Source organism: Schistocerca nitens, chromosome 2 (genome assembly GCF_023898315.1).
Source record: "Schistocerca nitens isolate TAMUIC-IGC-003100 chromosome 2, iqSchNite1.1, whole genome shotgun sequence".
NCBI lineage: Eukaryota > Metazoa > Arthropoda > Insecta > Orthoptera > Acrididae > Schistocerca > Schistocerca nitens.
The window spans coordinates 267,056,383-267,077,702 of NC_064615.1; the positions used below are offsets into that span (position 1 = coordinate 267,056,383).

The window sequence follows — 21,320 nt, forward strand, 5'->3', positions numbered from 1 at the left end:
GTCGGGACACTATTCCACTCCGTAATTGAAAACGGAAACCACGCGTGTACGTGTACCTCACCCCTCATGGTAATGTACATGTGCGTCAGTGAAAAAGACCAATAAAAAGGTGTTAGCATGTGGACGTAATGTGCTGTTCCAGTCTCTTCTGTACCTAAGGTCCATCACCGTTCCCTTTGGATCCCTACGTAATTCGGTGCTCTCCGACACACACGATCGAACAGCGGAGGAGTGGTACTCAAGCGTGAACTTTAGGTTACAATATCTCCGGATATAATTAACATTTTACAATGCAACAAACGGCACTGATTACGTATTTGTTTATATGTTCAGATGTGCTAACAAAACTAACGGGGTTCCATTTTAAAAAAACGTAGGTTTGTGTTAAAAAACATACTTCCGTGCATTCTTTTATGGTTTGTATTAACCAATTACACTAGCCCCTCTCCTCACGTTCGGTCTGTGGAATCTATTCGTCAGTATTTGATGTGGCTTACGAAATATATCCAGCGGTAATGTTAGGTTATTTATTTAGCGTATGGCTAATACAGACATATCATGAAATTACATATACATATATACATATTGACACAGTTAGTCTTTACAACTGAATATCCAGTCCTTCAATCCAGCGCACTGCATCTGGAGTTGCTAGCAGGAAGTCCTCTTTGGCGCCGTGATAGGCTCGAATCCTGCACTCACTGACAATGTGGTGAACAGTCTGGTATGGAGCCCCGCAGTCACAAGCTGGATCAGGCAGCTTCTTCCACTTAAAGAGAGCATCCCTGCATCGCCCATGGCTGGTACGGATTCTGTTGAGAGTAGACCACGTCTTGCGTGGTAAGTCGAATCCACTCGGAAGTTTAGCACCTGAGAAGATGTTATGCAGGTGCACATCTGTCACTGCTTCCCACCGACCTTTCCATTCTTCAAGAGGTTTGAAATTCTTAGCAACCATGTCAGCAGCATCGCACAGAGTTGGATGACGTGATTTCAGTCTCTTGCGATTTAAAAGTGGCAGGTCGTAATGTTAGGTGACTCACCCTGTATAAGGGGGGGTCAGGGGGTCCGGACTCCTCGCCCCCCCTTCCTTAGTTTACACAAAAACGCCAATATTAGAAGAATAAACGCTTTTGAAACCCCGTGCCACAAAACAGTCGCGCACTGCGCTTGGTTGCCGTAGTGACAAGCCATGGAGGAATGAGGCTGCAAAAAATAGCTGTGCACTGCGGCGGGGTGTCTACCCCCACCCTCACTGTGTGTGCAAAGGAGGTGAGTACCATCTTGCCAACCGTATAGGAATTCCGCTAAGCGTATTGGAGTTTTTTGGCCTTCGTGGCGTAGCGGCGAAATTCTGAAATTGTTTAAAATGTAGCGGAATTCAACTTTCTTTGGCGAAATGTAAAACCCTCGTAATTTTTCACTGCCAAGTACAAAACATGTAATATATGCACGGGAATGCAGATACCGAACAGTCTTTCTCCATGATGACAGACATTAAAACTTAAAGACTTATTAAGCTACTCGCAGAAACGTTAAGTGACTTGTTGAAAGTATGACTACACATCCAAAACAAGAACCGTTACTGATAATTATTATATTTCGTACACAATTACGGAGAAACATTTCCGTGAGTTTGAAAAACGTGTCAATTATTATCTGAGAACTGTAGGTGATCAAAATATTGCTGCATCAACAAATTCATACATTTCACTGTGATTTTAATAAACATTGAAACGTTTCACACACACAATGCTAAAAAAAACCTTGTAAATTAATTCCTTACGCCTTAGCCAGTTCAGGTTCCATATAAAGAGGAAAATTACCTGTCTCATCAAACAACAATTACTATATCAACAGCAACTATTTGAATGAAGACCGTAGCGGTCGCGCGGTTCCAGACTGTAGCGCCTACAACCGCACGGCCACTCCGGCCGACGGTGAGTCTCCTATTTACCATTATAAAAAGGGTTATATGATTTTGAGCCGCAGTTTTGTAAAAAATAAAGAAGAACCTTCTAGTTTAACATTTAATTGCAAGTGACCAAATGGGCCTATCGCAAAATACGTTATACCAATTTTTTCTACTTTAATTCCGCGTTAGGCTATTGTATGAGAGAATTTGGTTATAATGTTTAACAACTAATTCCTATTTATATTTATAGTAACAACTGCCTGGATTATGGGCGTTTTCCCTAGGAACTACTCACTTCAAAACTCTTGAAACGTGTTAGTCTGATGTTAATGAAGTTTCATGTGGTTACAGGCACATGTATTGGCAGTTCTCAACTTACAGAATTATTCAATCACTTATTGAAAGTTTCTTATATTTTTCTAAAATATAGTCTTCCATGGCCAAATTAAAAATAGAAAGCGTGTGATTGTTTTGGAGCTCTCTTTTTGTGGTACCTAATCTTGAAACTACGATCACTGAGACTGTACAGTGTGATATAATTTTATGAAGTTTAATATTGAATAGTGGTTGCAACTTTGTCCATATTGAAGTAGCTTTATTTTGCCAGCAGAAATGGTGACTGTTCATTGGCTGAAAAGTAAATGTGACAAACAGTGGCGTATAAAAAAAATTTGCACCCCTAAACACACCGTAATATATGCGCTCCACTTAATTTTGCACGTTTGTTTTTGTCACTCTTATTCACGTTAAAGATACTTATGCAATTGTCAACCAACACCAGCACAAAAAAATTTGTAAATAAAAAGTTCCAGTTGAAAATCGAACCACACTGTACACGAGCAGAAAGCTTTTTACTTTAAACACAACAATGATAAACTGACTAGCTTGGATTACTTGACCAAACTGTGCTATGAGATAAAATCGTTAAGACAACAATGACAATGCAGAATAATTTGCTTTCATTGTCGACCCTTTCTCTGTTCTCAATGAACGTTAACTTGAAAGCCGACAGCATTCTGGCAATAATAACTTTTCCAAACTCGATTCCAGACGGAAAATGAGTGTTTAAATTTCCATTGAGCCGCCAAGTAAACTAACAATATTTCAAACTTGTATTGTCGATTGTCGTTGTTACGGCTTGTTCAAACTACCCGGTTATTTCACAATATTAATCATTCTTGTCATGTGTTAGAGCAGTTATTTTTAAAACATAAAATATTAAATAGAATGCAAAAAATACCGACTTCTAAAGCTACCGCTCTTACGCCCGTGCCTAGTGGGCCTATACGTAAACCCATCTCTGATTACAAAGGTACAGGAAAGTCAAGTTCACAGGAGTGGAATCGACAATAGCAAGTACAGGTCGGTCGACTTCGACTTAACTCATGTTCTTTGTCTATCTGCTGCCATCCTCGGTGATCTACTACAGAACTTTGCATATGAAGTTACTGAGAAGTGGTGTTGAGCCAAGTTCTTTTCATTGACAAAATGTAAGTTGTACAACTGTAGTTCTTTTAATTTCGAATTGTCTATGAGAACTGATACAAAATTAGCAGCTACATGTGCAATCATTCAACATGAAACTATCAATTCCGCAAAACCTGCAAGCTTTTGTACACAAATGACAAATGTAGTGTTAACACTTCATGACGAAAGAGCGGCTTCTCCCCCTCGCACCGCCCCTGACACCTCGCTCGGCTAGGAGGTGGTAAGCGGAACTTACTTCCCCTTTTGTTTTCCTTGTGAACAAACTTTATTGTAGGTTCTAAAAAGGAGACCACATGGGTAGTGGATTTTAGAAATTTTTGACATTTATGGTACGTGAAGTTCACAACTCAACTAACAATCAGCCAAAGCCATTCGACGCAACCCTCGAAAATTCTCGAGAAAATCGACTTTTAAGTTTTTGCTACAATATTTAATTACCAATAACATTGGGCAACAAAGAAAATATTTCGGGCTTAAAAATAGTAAATTTACATGTATTTCCATCTGCTGAATTCAAAAATCACCATAAAAATGACAGATTAGCTCTTGTTTTGAAGATAAAGTGACATTTCATGTTTTAGAGTGAAGATTTTAAATTTGGGGGAAATTTTTTTTGGGAGTTGGCACACCTGTCAAATAACAACACACAAATGCTCTTCAGCTTTGTAAGTCATAAACATAGATACTGTTGCTGTGAATTACATGTAGTTTCTACTCAAATTAATGCAAAATTTCTGGTTCGCAGTGCTTTTTTAGCGTAAAATTTGTAAAAATGCCACGAAAATGTGTAAATATGGTGAATAACTGTCCTCACAGAAATGAAATCTGACGCCTCTTGTAAACACTGCCTATCAGTAGTATTTGGGTATGAAAGTAGGGGACCAGGATAAGTCCTGGGCTCCACATATATGTTGCAACGCATGTTCAGTTACATTGCGAGAATGGCTGAAAAAGAAGAAACGATCTATGGCTTTCGCTGTGCCTATCATTTGGTGGGAGCCTATAAACCATACTGCTATTTCTGCCTGACTCCACCTATAAAGGCAGGATTGTCTATGAAGAAAAGAAGAACAGTTCAGTACCCGAATCTTCCATCTGCTATTCGACCCATTCCACATTCGGACAGTTTACCAGTTCCTACTCCACCCGAAAATTGTGTGTTTGAAGTAGAAAATAAAGACAGTGTGGAACAAGAAGAACCGAACAAGCCTTCCACATCTCATGACCCTGATTTTGAGGGAAAAGATGATAAATCGCACAGACTGAGTCAAGCCGAATTGAGTGATCTCATTAGATACCTTGGCCTGTCAAAGGAGAATGCAGAAATTCTTGGGTCTCGTCTACGGCAATGGAATCCCCTCCAAAGTGATGAGAGAATCTCACACTACAGAAAAAGCCACATGGAACTGCTTCCCTTTTTTGAGAGGAAAAATAATCTTGTTGTTTGCTGCTACATTAATGGCTTGATGAAATCTTTGAATTTGAACCATGATCCAATCGAATGGAGGCTATTCATAGACTCCTCCAAGCTTAGTTTGAAAGCTGTGTTACTTCACAACGGGAACCTTCTTTCATCTATTTCTGTTGGTCATGCCGTTCACATGGAGACATATGAAAATATGACAGCTCTCTTGGACTCACATATCGTGAACACAAATGGAAAATCTGTGGTGATCTAAAAGTCATTGCCATACTCTTAGAAATGCATCCGGGTTACGCAAAGCATTGTTGCTTCTTATGTATGTGGGACAGTAGAGATAGGAAATTGCATTACATTAAAGAATACTGGCCTGCAAGAAATCTTCACCCTAGCGAGAAAAATGTCGTTGCCAAGCCTCTTGTGGACCCAAAAGACGTTCTTCTTCCACCCCTGCATATCAATCTGGGTTTGATGAAAAACTTTGTCAAAGCTATGAACCGAGAAGGACGGGCCTTTAAGTACATAAGAGAGAAATTTTCGAAATTAAGTGATGCAAAACTTAAGGAAGGCATTTTTGTCGGACCACAAATAAGAGAACTTGTAAAGGATCCTACATTTGACCAAGTTTTGGAGGGGAAAGAAAAGGAAGCTTGGGAAGCCTTCAAAGGTGTTGTTCATGGATTTTTAGGCAACAAAAGAGATGACAACTACAAGCATTTGGTGACAGAGCTCCTGCAAAAATACTGTAACCTTGGATGTACCATGTCCCTTAAGAACCATTTTCTCCACTCCACCTAGACTTTTTCCCTCCCAGTTGTGGAACTGAACATGGTGAGAGATTCCATCAGGTCATTTCTGTTATGGAACAAAGATATCAGGGCCGTTGGAATGAAGTAATGCTTGCGGATTACTGTTGGTCTTTGTGTAGGGCTTCTGCGGAACTCCATTACAAGAGGCGAGCTAAAAGACGAAGAAGTCAATAGGCCACCACATGATTCTCTTCAGACACGACCATCTGCGAAGTATTTTTCCAGCAATTTAGAACTCTTAGCATGTAATTACCAGTTAAAAAAATCAACTGCACTTTTATTGTTGTTAGCATGTATATAATTAAAATGTATCCTTTTCTCTCAATTCGTTAATATGTAATACTTCCACCTTGTGTGTATCATAAAAACTAGAGCTAATAAAAAATTTATTTTAATTTTTGTTTTTCTCAACCCAAAATTAGTAGGAATTGCCTCATGAAGTGCTCGAAACATTCAAAAATTATTTTTTTGTTGCCCAGTGATAATAACACCGCCGTCTCAGCTTTAAAGTGTAACTCAGGTGGTAGTGTACTGGCCTCACAACCGTAGAGTGTGTTTCGAATCCTGCCGTGATAGTTTTTTTTCATTCTGTTCAAATACTGTAACAATTTTAATATATGATGGTAATTTTTACGAAAAATGCACATATTTTTTGTTTATTCGTAACCTTCTATATTTTATAAATTGCCGTCATACGCGTCCAACATCACAGTCGTTTTTTCTTTTGTCAGAAGGGGAACTAGGGCACACCTCGTCAAAACACAATCTGCTTCGGCAGCGTTCCGTAGAGCGCGTACAGCCAACACCTTCTAACACAGGCCTTACAAGAGCTGTGCGACGTCACGCCGTTAGCGACTGGCTGGCCGCTATGTGAGTGGGGAGGGGGGGGGGGGGGGAGGCTGGCTGGCCCCACCCAACAGTCAGCAGCTACGCGAGTGCCGGCCTAACGGCGTGACGTGGCACGGCTGGTAGGGAGGCCTGTATATAGGAAATTACGAATAAACAAAAATATGTGCATTTTTCGTAAAAATTACCATTAGATATTAAAATTGTGGAAGTATTTGAACATCGAAAAAAACTGAATTATCGCGGCAGGATTCGAAACACCGACTCTATGGTTGTGAGGCCAGTACACTACCACCTTATTTTTTTTGTTTGGTCGTTGCGGACGTCACATGACATCCGTTCAAGTTCGTTTGTTGATCTTTCCACTCAGTTTTTTTATTACACAGGCCAACCAGATCTCTGACCGAACACGCTGAGCTACCGTGCCGACACCTGAGCTACACTTAAAGCTGAGACAGCGGTGTTAATTATTGGTACTTACATACAATAGCAAAACTTCAAATTCGATTTTCTCGAGAATTTTTGAGAGTTGCATCGAATGGCTTTGGCTGATTGTTATTTGAGTTGTGTACTTCACGTACCATAAATCTGGCCGCAACGTCTGCTGTTGCTGCGAAAGGTCAGCTGTCACACAGTGGAAGTAGCCGAGCCATAACCACAAATCTACTGCCTCACAACAGTCAGTGTCAAAACGCAGCAGCAATCATAGGGGCCCGCGCAAGTGCAGCTAATTTCTATTCTGAAACAACCTGCCGATGGTCGCTGCGTCAAAGTCGCCCTCAACTCCGTGTTCTTGTATACGATACCACTGTGTATAATCTTAAGCTACATAGAAAGAAATCTCACGAATTTATTTAGAACTTTGGTTAGATGAAGTTGCAAAAATTAAAATATCTTTTAAGTAAACAGCACAAAGGTTTGATTTCAAACGAATTCACACTACATGAAATACAGATATTAAAAATATTTAAAGCCAATGGTACCAAAATTTTAACAGAGCGTTTTCATATAATCTTGTTGAAACCCTTGTACATACTGTAAGTAAGAAAGCAGACTGTCTGCATTGAACAGGAAACTCTAAAAAGTTCCTAGCACTCATTTAAACAAGTAAGCTTGCAGAAAAAGGAATAACAATTATATAAAGATGTCAAATAATACTATACATGTACTGTAATACCGCCGAAGTTGTTATTTAAGAAGAGCCGTACAGCTATTATTTTGTATTATGAGTGTCGTGGAGGTTATTTTGGGAGATATTCTCAATAAAACAGAAATTGCACTAATGCTGGATGTTAATGGAGGACGTTTATGACTGTCACAGCTCACTAACAAGTATTAGTTTCGACACTGACCACTATGTAACAGGTATGCACTATCCTGTCACAGGTATTTCAGGAAGTGTGTCAAAGACATAACCATGACAGAAAAACATCTGCAATAAAGTAGCAGGCTGTGATTTATTGTCCATTACTATAGCTAGTTGTACACCAGCGAAAGTGGATGCGTGTTTTCGTAGTGTTACATTTTCTACTTCTCTTTTACAGCTAGGGTGGAATTGTCTCCAGCTAAAAACATAGATTATGACATTGGGAGATATGTCGGGCATCCTCCAGCCAATGATGAGGAAAAGCTGCGAGCATTAAAAGAGCCTTGGACCCCACCGGATACTTTCAAGTTTCTAATCACTGGCAAGAAGAGCCTGTCATTGGACTACCAGGTACTTATGGCTTGTGTATTCAGAAATCATACAGGGAGCATTTTGCAAAATATGTGTTTTACTTGGAAAAATGCAAGGCGGCTGTCGTCATCAGGAGCTTGGAGCCTTTGTTACTAAGCCATTTACTAACTGGAAGAAAGCCTTAGACAGCTTTAATCACCACGCTGATACAAAATATCAAATTTGCTGTCGAGCAGGCAGCAAATTTTATAAAAGCCATGGAGGGAAAAGCTCTTGATGTTACAGAGTCCATCAATGTGGAAAACAGTAAAATTGCTGAAGAGAACAGAAGAAGATTGAAAGCAATTGTAGAAACAATTCTCTGTGGAAGACAGGAAATTGCCCTAAGAGGATGCCGTGATTCTGGAGAACTTGGAATAAACGAACCTGCACATAATGACGGTAATTTTAGAGAGCTACTTCGGTTTCGTGCTCGATCCGGTGATGAAGCACTTAAGAATCACTTACTTACGCAAAACATCCACAGTAGAGCAGTGTATACCTCTTCAGGAATTCAGAGTGAAGTTATTGAACTGTGTGGTAATGCTATTGAAACACAAGTACTCTAAAGGGTCAAGAAGGCAGGTTTTTTTACTGTGCTAGCTGACGAAACAAAAGGCATATCACGCCAAGAACAACTAGCGTTATGTTTACGATATGTAGACTGCTCATCTGGAAAATCGATTATAAGGGAGGATTTTTCTTGACTTTATCTACGTGGAAGATGTTTCAGCGCAAGCATTGGCAAACACGATCATAACACATCTCTTTCTCTTATAACTTGGATATGGACAAATTGGTAGGGCAAGGCTTTGATGGCGCTGCAGTAATGAGCGGCCGGTTACGAGACGTGAGAACAATAGTTGCAGAACAATATCCGAGAGCGCAATTTGTACACTGTGTGGCACATGTTCTTAATTTAGTTCTTGCGCATTCGTGTGAAATACCTATGATGCGGAACTGTATTGGAACAATAAAAAGTATAGTAAACGTTTTTCCACAATCTCCACTTCGGGAAAACCTTTTGAAGAAAATTTCAGATCAAACTGACTCATCTCATTCAACGCTGATCTCCCTTTGTGAGACGCGGTGGACCGCAAAGCATGTGGCTGTTGAGAGATTTGCAGAAATGCTTCCTGTAGTACGCGCAACAGTTGAGGCCCTTCAAGACGCTGCTAGTAGAGATGTCGCCACTGAAGCATACCAACTGCAGACTGTCACGGAAAATAGCCAATTTATCATGTCGCTTGTTATATTACGAAAAGTTTTTCATATACAGCGAACCTGAATAAAGCAATGCAGAAGGTCAATGTTGACCTGATGAACATTCGCTGTTATGCAAAAACAGTTAAAACTACTCTACAAAATATTCGAAATGAAAGTGAGTTATCAGTCCTTTTCGAGCAGACAAAGCAGATGAGCTCAAGTGACGTAACTGTTCCAAGAACGACTGGAACGCAAACCCAGCGCAGCAATGTACAGGGAGAAACTGCTGAAATTTTACCCTTTTATTGAACATGTGATCACAGAAATTGATGCTCGTTTTAAACCACATGAGGAAACAGTCGATGGAATTCAGATGCTTCTGCCTGAGAAAACCAATAATGAGTGCAGGACAAAAGAAAATCTTAAGAAGATAGCGCAAATATTTCTTGGTGAGAATGTAGACACAACAATTCTGAGTGAATACGAGATATGGCACAATCACTGGAAACCTGTAGAGGAAAAACCTGTCACTGCAATAGAAGTTATTGATCAGTGTGATGAACTGTTTTTCCCTTCGATAAAAAAGCTTCTTATCATATTAACCACACTCCCAGTGTCAACGGCGACCCCTGAAAGATGTTTCTCGACTATGAAGAAGCTAAAAACTTACATAAGGAATAAAATGGGAGGTGAAACACTTACTGGTCTTGCTCTAATGAGTGTTCATCGTGATCTGACGGTGCAACTAGATTGTGAAGAAATTATTAGTAAGTCAGAAGCAAGACGTAAAAGGCTAAATATAATACTTTAAATTAAAGTAATTAATATTTATTTTTAAATTAACTTACGACCTGAAGTTACAGAAAACCCCAAAGTGTCACAATTTAAATACAAAGACTAATATAATAATATTATTGCTTAATATAAATGATTAATAATGATATTCAGAAATATATAATTGCCTCCAATGTTAGCTTACAATTACTTGCTTTTTCATAAATAAATACCTCAACAGCTACAATGCATATGTTTTATTTACAGACGCTTGGATCAATTAATGTTTCTGTACAGTTATACCCGCATGTAATATGGATGCTAACGTGTTTGTGGGTTTTTTAAATTTCTGCTTGATTGACCCTATTCGCGTTAACAGCAAAACCTTGTTATGTGGTGGGCAAAGACAGGTTTACCTTCCTAAATGATAGTTTTGGACCCCCCACGTAAAAGCTATAGGTATGTTCCTGGAACTACTTAAACCTAACTAACCTAAGGGCAACACACACATCGATGCCCGAGGCAGCAATCGAACCTGCGACCATAGCAGCAGCGCGGTTCCGGACTTAAGGGCCTAGAACCGCTCAGCCACTACGGCCGGCGGACCGCAGAGGAAGAGAGGGCACATTCGAACAGCGGCCACTTGTAATTTTTCACCATGCTACATGCAAAAGTTGTCGTAAAATTGTTGAAATGTTACAAATGAAGAAAAGTAGTTTCCGATATACTCAGAAGATTTGGGAGGAAGGTAAGATTGACAATCTACCGCATACGGGATGTCCAGTAACATTTTCTGAGCGAGAAGAGTGTGATATCATCAGGAAAACGAAAAAGGGCCCCAAGTTAAGTGCTCCAAAACTCACTACTGAGATTGTCAAAGACAGCAGAACGGTAGTGCATCCCAAAACAGTATGGAGGGTGCTCAGAAGAGGTGACTTTACAACCGTATTGCAAGACTGAAGCCCTTCATAAGTAAAATACCTCAAAGAAAGAAAATGCTGTTTCCCAAAGAGCACGTTAAGAGACGACGATGTGTGGTGTTACACTGTATTTGCTGACGAGAGTAAATTTAACATTTTTCAATCTGATGGGAGGATGATGGTTTGGCGACGATCTAGTACTGAGCTCCAACAGAAAAATCTCAAAGCAACTGTGAAGTATGGCGTTGGACATGTAATGGTGTGGGGGTGCATGTCGGCGAATGGAGTTGGCGAATTGGTTTTTATTGAGGATAAAATGAACAGAAAACTGGGAATCGAGAAACATTTTAAGTTTTATCAAGATAACGACCCGAAACACGCGGCCTAGAATGGGAGGATATAGTTATTGTTTAACTGTTGAAAGATGCTTCGTCCGCCCCTCCCCCCTACACTAGACCTGAAGGTGATTGAGAATATTTGGGACAAACGTGATAAAGCAAAACGCGAGTACAGCTGAAAAACTGACTGTACGAAGAGTGGTAGAAAATATCTCCCGAGTACATCCGCAAATTAGTGCTCAGTATTCCAAGTCGTCGCAGAGAAGTAATTAAGAGGAAAGGAATGCCTACCACACACTGAACTTTTGTACGATATATATAAAGAAAGGTGTCCGAATAGTTTTAAAGCACAATACTGGTTTTGTTTTTGATTGCGTTTGTGAAATGGTACCACCTACCCATTTCTCTCCTTCCCATTACTATGTGCAGATCTTAATCACGCATTTTACTATGTGCAGACCTTAGTGTCTACTTTCGGTTTTATGCCAATTGTTAATCAAATCTTAATTATGCATTTTCTAGTGTGACAGAATTATTGATATTAATTTTAGTGGAATTATTGATATTAATTTCAGTGGTTAAATCATTAATCTTCCATTTCCAAAGATGTTAATGTTTTTAAATTGTTTGTTCTTTGAGGGAGATGGGTTTTGGGGGGAAGTTCTAACGGCAAATGGCTCTGAGCAGTATGGGACTTACCTAAGGACATCACACACATCCATGCCCGAGCAGAATTCGAACCTGCGACCGTAGCGGTCCCGCGGTTCCAGACTGTAGCGTCTAGAACCGCTCGGCCACATCGGCCGGCTTCTAACGGCAGTTGAATGCACGTGGCTGGTGTTGATAGAACGACTGGACAATGAAAAAGTTTTGTATTTTTCGTGGATAAACATCGATGACTCACTAATTCTGCAGTTTATTATTGCAACACACATATAGGAAGACCAGCTGCAGTAAGACCAAGGATTCTCTTTACTAGCGGCGAAACCTACATCCAAAGCAATTTAGGTTAAGTATTCCTTAACCAGAAACAAAGAACCATGTGCTTAATTCGGTAAGTGCCGATATTACTATTCGATGCAATCTTTAACATCGATAGTAATTGGAATGCTTCCCAAGGTAGCTGGAACCTTTCATTTGTTAATTCTTGTGTTTGCATTTGCAGTGTTCTTTAGAAGAACGATGGACATTTAATTTTTACAATTCTTACTGGAACTTGTATTTACTTTATACCAGCGCGTTATTATTACCGAAGTCACTAATACGAAGGGAAATATAATATCCCATGCCCGTCTGAATAATTACGTGAGGCAACGCATTTGCAAAGCGAGATTAGTGCCCTATAAGGTACATGGCTTTTCATAAGTTCAAAGAAGCGAAATCTGTGCACATAAAAAATAAAGCCCAATTTGGAGCATAGACAGACCACATCTGCAAAAACATAATAACAACAACTCTTGTGTTAAATCATTTCTCCCGTGCTTCTGTGTATCTGTGTTTTTCTGCAAAACTTCAGTTGCACTACGATATGTGCCATGCTGAAGCATGTTATATTAAAATGCAATATTTCTTTCTACAGTGATAGAAACTAAAATATGATTCTTATTGGCTATGCAATTGGCTGGCGTCTCATCATCGCTCGCGACACGCGTTACCAACATAACACTTCAAGGGGAGGGGAGCGACGGCACTTTGTAAAGTTTTAGCAACTGAATTTTGTGTGCTTGTCGTTTCTTCGTAGGTACAAATCCAACTGTGAAATTGACCCTATAATGCATGATGATACATATATGCATCGCTCCGTTTCCATTGTGATACATGTTGTGTAGCACATGCTGGATGCTGGCAAACTTTCGCTGTCACAGTGTAAATTAGTACAGGTTGTGTAAAAGTGTGTGAAGTGATGTACCAACTGGCCATCAAAATGGAAGCACACAGATCGACACTAAAGAAAAAAGCCGCCCATACTGCCGCAAGCCAGAAATTTCTTACAGTTCCAATGGAAGAATCTTTGTCTACTGACGAACAAATGTGTTCCATGAAAGCATGGCACCGTATGAAAAAACGTGTGTCTCAGACACCTCATAAATGTGAGTGTAAATTGCTTGCACTGTGTGATGCACTTTGCTTTTCTTACATATTTGAAATATACACTGGGACAGAGAATGAAGCAAAAACCAGACTTACAGATGAGCCAGATTTTGGAGAAAGGACAATGTGATGATGAGGCTGTGCAGAGACATTTCAAAAGGTGAGAATCACAAATTATACTCATTAGACGAGTTTGCCTCTTGTGTTTTATTTGGCAAGTGGTGATATTCTTAGCTTGGGAACTATACGAAGAAACGAAATACCACAGTGAAAGTTACCAACTGAAGAAGAACTGAATAAAGAAAACAGAGGATACTACTGAGTATTGCACCACCTATGAGAATACATAAATAACGAATGTGCTACGGAAAGACAAATGTGTGCCCTTGCTCTCCTCTTTCTCTGGAATTCAACCTGGAGGGAATAACAGAAAGATTCAACAGAAGAGAAAAGATAAAGAAAACTGTAAGATGTCCTGCAATCATACAGGAATATAATCGGCACATGGACGGAATTAATTTACTAGATAGTTTACTGGACAGACAAAATATCTATGCATAGCAGGAAGTGGTACATGAGGCTTTTTTATCATATAAATGGCGTAACAGTCATCATGCCTGGTTACTACATCAAACTAAGCATGGCAACTCCGTGAAACTGACTGAATTCAGACTTGCATTTTCCTCAGTATCAAAACGAGTAAGATCATCTTCTGAGATACAAAAACAATATGTACTGAAAAAAATAGAGCCCCTGCTGCTCTAATTCCTCCTTCTGACGTGAGACGCGATTGGTTAACCATTTCCCAAACTGGAATTCAACAAGAGTACGCTGTAAACTACCAAACTACATGAAACAAACTTATGTAGTACGTTCAAAGTATGCTGTTGCCCTTTGCTCTATTAAGGACACAAACTGTCTTTTTACAGTTTCACTCCAACTAAGTTTCGTGAAGACTGCCACTGAGTTTTCTCTAATTTTGTGTAACATTTTCTTTTGTATGAAGTGTTATGTATTGTAATCCGATTTGTCCACTATATACTGCAGTATACTCAACGAAATAATGCCGATTCTCAAACATCGACAACGCCAAATAGAAATGGCATAATACACACGAAAAACGCACTTGAAAATGGAAATCATTTCCCGAAACGCGTCGTGTGACTGGCAGCAGAAGAATTATTTATATGCAAACGTATTGTTTTCACAGTCCCAGGCTTTCAAAACCGTATATAACAAATCAGATTATTACTGCCGAGCCAGGTAACGAAAACTATATACAAATACAAAAAAACCTCAAAATTAAAGTACTAAAAACAGTTGCACACATAAGATTCAACATGCACTGTCAACAACTAGGCATAATTCCAAATTATATAAAAGTGAAAACATGTTCTAGCAGCAGCATAGCAAAAGTTATAAAGTACAAAGCAGAAAAATCATAGCTGAAAACCGAAAAAAGGCAGTTACGCAAGAAGAAGAACTAAACAGAAAGCTACTCAACATGCGGATAGAAGCAGCAAATAACATGGAACCCATAGTTTAAGACAGCATATGCAAGCACATCGAAGACTTAGTCGACAAGGAGTACTTGACCATTTGCAACACACATAACAAGAAACTACAGACTTTGACATCCAAACAAAATTAAGTGATCCAACCTTGAGCTAACTGACAAAAGCACACATATTTTACAGTACAGTGAGGAACAACACAGACATAACATACGACAGAAGAGAAAATGATCTGCTTCAAAAAGGACTAGAATAGAATGCAAAACCTAACCTCAACAACCATAAACTGAAACAGATTATAGCTGCAACTAAAAATGCAGCAGATGCTCAAAAATAAAATTCTAATACAAAATCAGCAATAGGTCACAAAGTAAGCAAGCTTCTTGGGAAAGAAATGAATAAAGATAAATTTAGATTTAAATATACAATAAATTATGCAAAAACTCTAAAATCCATAAATAATAAATTGAAAAACGACCAAACCATAGTTGTAAAGTCAGACAAAAGCAGTACATTAGTTGTGATGAAAGAAAAGGAATACATAGAGAAAACACATGAATTTTTTGAAGCTAATAATATATAACGACCGTTATATCAGGAATACAACAGACGGTGACTACAAATGAGTCTAACAACAACAGAGTATTTGGTGGTGAATAGTGATGCTAAATTTGAAGTGCGCATCAATGACAAAGCAGTTATGAGACAAATAGGGAAACTTAAATATCTCGGGGCACATATCGATAAACATGGATTGGGATATACATAAATAAAATACAGAATACAGCAAAGCAAGAAAGTGTTAGAGTGTATGAATTGTTTTTGGTCGGATAAGAATATTTCCAACAGCAATGAGAAAAACGTAGGTAAGATACTGGTTGAATCAGTGCTATGCTATGGATCAGAACTATGGATCTTAAATGCGGATCTCAAAAGAAGACTAATAGCTGTGGAAATTAATTATTTGCGTAAGAGTGCCAGAATATCAAGAATCGAAAGAAAAACTAATGATGAAGTTAGAGCTAGAATTATGGCAAATGATACAGTGACAGACAGAATTGAAAGAAAATCATTAAAAAGGTACGGAAATATGATGAGAATGCCATATCATCGGTGGCCAAAGAAGGTTTATGAATGGAAACCACACGGCAGACGTAATGGAACATCGCAGCATTGACAAGGAAGATGCGCTGGATAAAGAGGCTTGGCAGAGGATAACAGGAATACAAGAAGATGTTGTAATTAAATAATCTTTGTACTGATTAATCCTGTAATAATAATAAGCACACTGAGAAAGACCCAACCAAACAATTTCAAAGTAAAATTAAGGAACAACTATAGAACACCATTTCCTATTGACAGAAACTGAAAAGAAATACCTTCCATGCATGAATCCAAAAGCACAACACCTAAGGTCACAGCCAAAAATACACAAGGATGGAAATCCGAAACGTCCCGCGATCAACTCTATAAATATCCCTCAGTCGTCGCTCCGGCAGTGAGCAGAGATGTCGTAGTCACGCCCGGAGTTCCGAGGATCGCTCAGCAGCGCAATGGGTGTGGCGGATCTGAAGAGCGTGCTCCCCTCGCGGCCCCGTCTGACCCGCCGCCAAGAACGACCCAGCCACCGTCCACGGATTACGATATGGACGGTTTCTCTGGGGAAGACGATATTATAGTGCTTCACGCACTTCCAGCAAACGAGAGGGCGCGAAGAATGAAGACCAGCGCGAAGCAACGCCCAGCGGGCGAGCGGCGCAGGTCTCTCACAACAGCAGCTACCGGCGCCAAAAAGACGCCTAAGAAGAGGAGGCAGCTCGCTGTCACAACAAACGCGGGCAGACGACGCGCCCTACCAGATGACAACGGTGCTGGAGCGACCAGGACGACCGTCACGTCGAGACGTGCGGCCAGACCAAGGACGACGCCTTCATCGCCGCCCACATCGACCGCAAACCGTTTTGGGGCACTTGCGGTCGAAGAGAAGACTGAGCAGCCTACATCTGAGCAGTCGGCGCCCACGGCCGCTGCCCAAGCAGGTCGTTCGAATGAAGAAGATGATTAAGAAGCCGTCCCCACCACCGGACGGTGAGACCGGAGGCCGCCGCCTATAGTCTTCGAGGTGGCAGAGGACTACGACGGTTTCCTGCAGCTCGTGAGGAAGTGGACGACTGCCGACTTCACCTTGCGAGCTGCAGCAGAGAACCTTGTGCGGCTACAGGTCGCAAACACGGAGGACTACATCCGGGTGACGAGCGAGGCGTCAAACCAGGGCCTCCACTGGTATACACACGCCGCCGTCCCCGAACGCCTGCTGAAGATAGTCGTCAAAGGACTTCCCATGGCGGCTCAAACCGAGCTGCTGCACGAAGAACTGACGGAGCTCGAATTCCGCGTGCGCAATGTGACGCGCGTGAAGTCGCACGTCACTCACAAAGAGTCGCCGTCACTTCTGGTGATCGCCACCGACACACCAGAAAACAGGCGGCTCTACCAGCTGACGAGGGTGGCCAACACAAAGGTCACCGTCGAAAACCTCAAGCAGAAGAGGGGCCTGGTACAATGCTTCCGCTGCCAGGGGATGGGGTACATGGCTCGCCACTGCTCCTTCCCCGAGAAGTGCGTGAAGTGTGCCGGGGCCCACGCCAGCAGACTGTGTCCGCTACCGCGGTCGCACGCTCCCAAGTGTGCGAACTGCAGCGGCCCACACGTGGAGAGCTACCGCGGCTGCGAAGTTTTCAAAGCCGCAATAGCTCGCCAAAACGGGCAGCAGGCTAGGAAGACTGCCGACTGCTCCCTCCGCCGTCCGCGCCCAGGCGCAAAAGTGATACAGATGAAATGGGAACAGTATCGCAGGGTCCTCACAGACACAATAAACCCAACACTGGACCTGTCGTCAGAGGAAAAGCTGGACGATGCTGTCGAATACCTGACATCCAAAATACAGGCAGCCATAAAGCAGACCAGGACAACTACAATACTACCGGAAAGACACGAAACAAAACTCCCTCGCTACTGCGGGAGCTCCGATGCCAGAAAAACAGACACAGAAAACTGTGGCAAAGAAGCAGAGACCCGCGGGAGCGGAGAGAAATGAACAGACTGTCTCGTGAACTCGAAAAGCTTCTGAAAGAATGGCGCGCAGAAACCTGGGAAGACAGGATGGAAACCTTCTGCCTCCAAACCCAGGACGAGTGGCAACTGGTCAAAAACATTCGACAGCAGCGACCAGCCAAAAGGGCAATGCTAGGACCCCAGGGAATCGTGTTTGATGCTACAAAAATTCCCTGCGGTCTGGAAGGCAGCAAAAGTTATTACAATCCCAAAGGCAGGGAAAGACCCAAAACTACCGGCGAACCATCGTCCAATCAGCTTACTCTCCACACTGGGGAAAACGCTTGAAAGAGTAGTGTTGGACAGGATCAACAAGTGTCTCATAGACGATGAAACCATCAGACCGGAACAATTCGGGTTCCAGAAAAAGGTCTCTGCAGAGCTACAAGTCCTTCGACTAACAGAACACATCACACACAATTTCAACTACACAAATTCAACAGCAGCAATATTCCTCGACTGGGAAACGGCTTACGACAAGGTTTGGCACGACAACCTGACCTTCAAGATACATCACAACACAACGATCCCCGATGTGTACACAAAATTGATAAGACAGTTTTCTGACAGACCGGACGTTCCTTGTTGAGGTAGACGGAAAACGCTCCTCAAGAAAGACCCTGAGGGCGGGCATCCCCCAGGGGTCGGTACCATCACCCACACTCTTCAACACATATGCAAACAACATCCCCCTGTCACCGCATGCCAGGATAGCCCAATTCGCGGATGACACAGCCTTCTACACGAGTGGCAGGCAGCACCACTCAAACATAGCACGCCTCCAAAGACAGGTAGACATGGTAGAAGACTGGTGTAGGGGAAACAAAATGACATTAAACGCAGACAAAACTACAGCTGTCTACTTCACAAGAAAGCGGCCGGTACTCAGAAACCAGCTGTCTCTAAACGCCCAGGAATTACCGTGGAGGGACTCCGCGAAATACCTGGGTGTAACACTAGACAAAAAAAATGCTGTTTTACCTCCTCATCGGGGAAAAGAGGAAGAGAGGTATAAATCTCGCAAAAGCCCTTCTGCCCTTCTTCCTCAGCAGGGAGACGCGGATGGAAACAACGAGAACACTATACAACAGTCCTCCCAGCACTAACGTACGGGTGTTCTGCGTGGGGAATCACGTGCCAGACCAACGACAAGAAATTGCAAAGGGTGCAAAACAAGGTACTAAGGTGGATTCTAGACGCCCCACCATGGACACCCATACGCGAGCTCCACGAAACAGTGGAAATCGAACGGATACAAGATACTGTTAAAAGATTAGTAAACACACTATTTGACAAATTAGAAACACTAAGAGAAAACTGTAGACAACTGAGGGACACAGGTACTGTGAGACCCAGAACATGGCACAGGCAGACAGTGCCACGCCTAATCATACAAGACGCTGTAGATTAGATGAGTAGATTAGTAAGCGATAGTGAATACCTCATCAAATTTATTAACACACATGCCTAAAGGCCAACAGAGAATATTTTTGCGAGAAAATCCAGTTGATCCTCCTGAAATTGTCCAGACTCCTCCGAGTTATATAGTAAGTTCCTTCTGGCTTCAGCGACCTATGTCTTGTGGGAGTACAGGATGCAACAAATTATTAGATATATTTGCAGCGACTGGTCTCCATCAAATTCCGGCAAGAAGAGATACATTCCTCTGACACGCCAACTTGACCTCCAGAGGAACGAATTCAGCCTCATCTGCTCTTAACACTGTATTGAACACGATTTCAGAATCAGTCGTCATGGTACCTAATACTGCAGCGAATCCTCCCAATCCTTCTGCCAAACAATAGTGAATAGCTTAATTGTTTAGTATGTTTTTTGTTCTAGTTTAGTCCATTAGCATTCCCCTTTGATATAATATACCCTTGTTATTTTGTCCTTGCTAATCCTTGCTCCTTTGTTGGGAACCAATAGGGAACAGATAAATGTTTAAATTGGTTTTGCCTTGGTTTGTAGTTAATTTGTCTAGCCGATTTGTGCTCCCTTGTTGAGATCCAATAGTGTTTAGATAAATGTTTAAATTGATTTGCCTTTGTTTTACCGCTTTTGCTCCCAAGTAACTAGTAGCGTAGGAACCCAAACTAAAGTAAGACGTAGTGACTAAGCCCACTCCTCACCCCCCCCCCCCCTTCTCTCTGTCGGCTGTGCGACCACCCTTAGCATCAGAGATTAAACTAGAGTAAACCACACTAGACTAGATGATATAGAGTCAATGTTAAAATGTAGACGCAGACCAGCTGCAGACCTACGAATGCACGACGCCCGTCCTCAGCGGGCAAGCGGCGGGAAACACCGTACCCCGCCAAGGTGGGGACGACCATCATCCTGCAACAACGAGCACAGCGGCCGCCACGGAACGACATCATCTCGCCGAGCGGCCGACTGGCGCAACTGTACAAAAGAAAAGCAGTGGGAAGCAGCACCCACTTCACAGAACCCAACAACCATAAACCCACGCCCCATAAATCGAGGACGGTCGGGGGCCGCAAGGCCTTATTGTTACCGACCATGCCCTCCAAAGCGCACGATTTGTTTTTGTCAAATAAAAATATAATCCCAGAGAATAACAACAGAACCCACACAAAAGTACACGTAGATTCGGCGAAGCCGAAGGCACTGTAAACACCACGTGACAAAAAAAAGGGCACACGCAAGACCGACGCCGGCAGCCAATGCTGCCACCACCGTCCCCACTGAAGGGGGCAACAGAAGCCGGCGCATGCGCGCTGGAAAACGTGCGCGCGAGCGCACACCAGAAGACCAGCGCGCCGACCACGTCCAGGGGAAGGCGCGCAAAGATCACGCATCGACGGGAGGCGAAAGGCGTGGCAACACGCCAGCCGCCACACGTCAACCAGCAGCAACCAGCCAACGCGCCACTACAGCAGCGCATGAAAGAGGGCTGGCTGCAGCAATCTCCGCACTCTCTGCGGCAATCGACAAGGTAACACACCTTGCCGACACGCTGCAGAGAGTTGCTGAAGCAGTGATGACCGCCTCAGCGGCGGCTGTTCAACAGCCGTCGAAATAAGGTGCTCCCTACGCCGTCCGCGCCGGGAGCAGTAAAGTCGGCCTGCCATGGGCCCACCCAGTTTCTGCATAGCAGACAACAAGAAGCTTATTCTACCTGAGAAGGGCCACGAGAAGACAACA

At 42.2% G+C, this 21,320-nt stretch overlaps 1 long non-coding RNA gene across 1 annotated transcript in view; it reads right to left on the reverse strand.

Annotated features, from left to right (window-relative positions):
* Positions 1-20,477: 20,477 nt before the first annotated feature.
* The window catches only part of LOC126236009 (uncharacterized), a 110,072-nt gene continuing 109,229 nt past the window's right edge, over positions 20,478-21,320 (reverse strand). The window contains exon 4 of the long non-coding RNA XR_007544861.1: positions 20,478-20,558. This is a non-coding gene — a long non-coding RNA (uncharacterized LOC126236009). The remainder of the gene's footprint in view (positions 20,559-21,320) is intronic.